Source organism: Lactuca virosa, chromosome 8 (assembly GCF_052849685.1).
Source record: "Lactuca virosa cultivar CGN04683 chromosome 8, Lactuca_virosa_CGN04683_v6, whole genome shotgun sequence".
Taxonomy (NCBI): Eukaryota; Viridiplantae; Streptophyta; class Magnoliopsida; order Asterales; family Asteraceae; genus Lactuca; species Lactuca virosa.
In genome coordinates, this window is record NC_136433.1 from 239,895,392 (window position 1) to 239,899,822 (window position 4,431).

General features: G+C 41.5%; 1 non-coding gene across 1 annotated transcript; it reads left to right on the plus strand.

The window, feature by feature from the left end:
* Positions 1-3,426: 3,426 nt before the first annotated feature.
* LOC145134964 (small nucleolar RNA R71) lies at positions 3,427-3,533 on the plus strand. Its single transcript, XR_013719446.1, has one exon. It is a non-coding gene; the product is annotated as a small nucleolar RNA R71 (small nucleolar RNA).
* Positions 3,534-4,431: the final 898 nt, after the last annotated feature.

Below are 4,431 nucleotides of genomic sequence, written 5' to 3' on the forward strand. Positions count from 1 at the left end.
TTCCTTTCTTGTCCTTGATCTCGATGTCAAATTCTTGAAGTAATAACACCCAACGGATCAACCTTGGTTTCGCGTCCTGCTTAGCAAACAAAAATTTGATTGCAGAATGATCGGTAAAAACAGTGGTTTTAGACAATATAAGATAAGGACAAAAGCATAGACCACGGCCAATAATTCTTTTTCAGTTGTGGTGTAGTTTTCTTGGGCCGGATTTAAGGTCTTGCTAGCATAATAAATTGGTTGAAAATGTTTATCAACTCTTTGACCAAGCACCGCACCCAAGGCAAAATCACTTGCATCAAACATTATTTCAAATGGTAAATTCCAATTCGGGGCGATAATGATCGGGGCGTTAGTTAATTTTTCCTTCAATATTTCAAAAGCATTTAAACATTCTTTTGAGAAATTAAAAGGTGCATCTTTTAAAAGTAGTTGAGTTAAAGGTCGAGTTATTTTAGAAAAGTCTTTTATAAAACGACGGTAAAAACCCGCATGACCTAAAAAACTCCTAACGCCCTTCACATTGGTTGGTGGTGGTAATTTAGCAATGGTGTCAATTTTTGCTCGATCCACCTCAATCCCCGCCTTGGACACTTTATGACCTAACACAATGCCTTCTTTAACCATGAAGTGGCATTTTTCCCAATTTAAAACTAAATTGGTCTTTTCACACCTAGCAAGCATTAAGTCAAGGTTAGTAAGACAATCATTAAAAGAAGAACCAAAAACAGAAAAATCATCCATGAATACTTCCATAAACTTTTCCACCATATCGTGAAATATTGCCGTCATGCATCGCTGAAAAGTAGCAGGCGCATTGCATAACCCAAAAGGCATGTGTCGGTATGCAAACGTTCCACTTGGGCAAGTGAACGTGCTCTTCTCTTGATCATTCGGGTCGAACGGTATTTGGAAATAACCTGAAAACCCATCTAAAAAACAATAATAGTAATGACCGGATAATCTCTCAAGCATTTGATCAATAAAGGGTAAAGGGAAATGGTCCTTGCAAGTAGCATCGTTTAGCTTTCGATAATCGATGCATACTCGCCAACCGGTTACCATTCGTGTAGGAATAAGCTCGTTCTTTTCGTTCGCCACGACTGTCATCCCTCCTTTCTTTGGTACTACTTGAATGGGACTCACCCATGGACTATCAGAAATTGAATAAATGATCCCCGCATCCAAAAGCTTTACCACCTCCTTCTTAACCACTTCTTGCATATTTGGGTTCAATCGCCTTTGATGTTGCACGATTGGCTTTGCTCCTTCTTCAAGATTTATTTTATGAGAGTAATAAGAAGGGTTTATTCCCTTTATATCGGTGATTTTCCATGCAATGGCGTTCTTCCTTTTCTTCAAAACCTTGACTAATTGATCTTTCTCGATTTGGGTAAGATCTGATGCAATGATCACAGGCTTCTGCTCACCCTCCTCGAGAAATGCGTACTCTAAGTGTTCCGGTAAAGTTTTCAGCTCTATTTGTGTGCTCTGTATACTAAACACGTCGAGTTCTGGAAGAAAACTCGTCGAGTTTAGATCAAATTTTCCCCAGATCGCGATTTTTCGTAGCAACTCGTCGAGTTATTTCTATTAACTCGACGAGTTTCCTGTTCAGCAGATTTTATTAGTTCTTCGTATTCTGATTCTTCGAGAAGTCTTTCTAGCTCCTTCAAATCTCTTTCAGCATCAAAATCATCTTCTGGAGCCAAACTATGTTCACTTGTTCCGTCTTCTCTCCATTCTTCTAATAATTCTTCCAAGACATCTACCGAAAAAGCCATATCATCACTAAACTTCGAATGTTTCATGGCTTGATCCATTCCAAAAATAACTGAGTCTTCTCCCACCCGAAGGGTAAGCTTTGAGTCTCGTATGTCGACTATGGCACCCGCGGTATTCAAAAATGGTCTTCCGAGGATTATTGGCACTTGATGGTCCTCCTCCATATCTAGCACAATGAAATCTGCCAGGAAGACAAACTTATCGACTTTTACCAATAAATCTTCACATATACCTCTCGGGAATGTCACCGTCTTGTTCGCTAAGTGGATTTCCATTCGGATTGGTCTCGGTTCCGGAAGGTTTAGCTTCTTAAAGAAAGAGTATGGCATGAGGTTCACACTTGCCCCCGAATCGGCCAATGCATAGCTAGTGGCTAAATTCCCGAATTGGCAAGGAATGGTTAGGCTACCCGGATCACCCATTTTCTTTGGCAATTTGTTTAACATTGCGGCTGAACAGTTCTCATTTAGGACCACCTTGGATGCTTCCTCCATCTTCTTTCTATTTGTGAGAAGTTCTTTTAGGAACTTGGCATATTTTGGCATTTGCGCGACTGCTTCGATGAAAGGGATGTTGATTTGCAAGGCCTTTATGTGCTCCAGGAACTTTTGGTAGTCTTCATTCTGCTTCTCTTGTCGAGCTCGGCCCGAGAATGGTAATGGTGGCTTATATGGCTCAGCTTTTGACTTATTTTTCTCATTAGGTATGGAACTCGTCGAGTTTTTGTCTAGAACTCGACGAGTTTTTTCTACTGATTGCGATTCCGGGTTTTCTTGATCCTTTTCTTGTACCTCCTTTAGATCTGTACTTGGGATTGGAGTGAGGGGTGTGACTATCTTCCCACTCCTTGTTGTCACTATGTTAATGTGTGCGCCCTTTGGATTTTTTTCCGTATCGCTCGGGAGTCCGCCCGGTGTTCTTTCGTTGAATTGTTTGGCAAGTTGCCCGAGCTGTTTTTCAATATTTAATATTGAAGCTTGTTGATTCCGGAGCAGAGATTGTTGATCCATCATCATTGCTTGGTGCTCCTTCATCATCTTTTGTTGATCTCTAATGGCCGCATCGGACTCGTCATGCCTTTTTTCGGAAGCACTAACAAATCGGGTTAACATAGCTTCAAGATCCGTCTTCTTCTCTTGCACTGGTTCTTCTTTTTGATAAAATTCGCGTGCCCTTTGCCTAAACTTCTCCTCTTTTGCCTTTTTGTACTCGTCGTAGGGGAGCCACTCCTTTTTGGGTTTTCGCCAATCATCCTCAAATCTATCGCCACTTGAATAACAAACTTGTGCCTTTCGGTTGCCGTTCTCATCAAGATCGCAATCCTTAGTAAGATGGGGACCGCTACAATTGTCACAACCCACCCTAATGGCATGAATGGATTGATCCATCTTTGTCATCCTATGATCCGTACTTTCTAGTTTGGCCATCATTGCCGCCATGTCATCGGAAACTGAGTTAACCACGCCTCTAGTTGTATCGTTCCTTGGATTATGGTACTCCCTTGAATGTTTGGAGAATTCTTCTACCAATGTTTTAATGACGGCTGGTGCTTTCTTCGTGAGGGGTCCTTGGGAATCGAGTAATTGCCTAGTTGTAACGTTCACACCATCATAAAAGATGGAAACCTCTTGTTGCACGTTTAGGTCGTTTTGCGGGCAATTTCTTATCAACCCCTTGTATCTCTCCCATGCCTCATAGAGTGATTCTCCGGGAAATTGCTCAAAGTTAGCAATTTCTTTCTTCAATTTTGCAATCTTGGAAGGTGGAAAAAACTGGTCAATGAACTCTTCGCGTATCTTTTGCCATGTTGTAATGGATCCGGGGGGTAAAGATTTCAACCATTCCTTCGCGGCTCCTTTGAATGTAACCGGTAACATCCAAAGCAAAACGGTATCGTGAGGTACATTTGGCATGTGGAAATAGTCAGCAATGTCCATAACTTCTTCAATATGCTTATAAGCATCTTCGTGCTCCTTTCCATAGAATGGAATGTCTTTTAGTTGTGCGAGTATGTGACCCTTCAGCTCAAAGTTGGCGGTAGCTGGGATTGTTGGTTGCACGAGTCCTGGCCCGGTACCATCTCTTATGCGCTTCTTGTAGTCTCCCATTGGTATGTCGGCGATGTCGGCCATGTTGTCTTCTTGCTCGGAATCGCTTTCTTCACCAAACGTGGGTGTGTCGGATTTGTAACCTTCTACCTTCTCGTTGTGGATTTTGTTGAGATCTTTGGGTTCTTCGATTGCTTTTCCCCTTTTTTGGCGAATAATCAACTCCGGATCTTCCACAGGTGGCACTAGTGTAGAACTAGAGCCTTGGGTCATAAAAATCTGAAACAAAACAGAAAAACAAGCGTAAAACGAACAAAAACGAAGAACTAACGAAACTGAAAACAGAATAAACTCGTCGAGTTCAGTAAGAAACTCGACGAGTTTAATGCAAAAACATAGAAAATTAAGAAAATTAAAAACTAAAAACAGGTAACTTTATGCAAGAAAGATCTAACACAAAGGATCGATAATACTAGCAAACAGGTAACATTGGACCCTTCGAGATTCTTGCCCGAATCGGTCCAGTGGCTTATAGACTGCAGCTACCAGTCGAGCTCAGCGGTGTACACCCCGTGTTCCATGTTTCCAATCTAAAGAA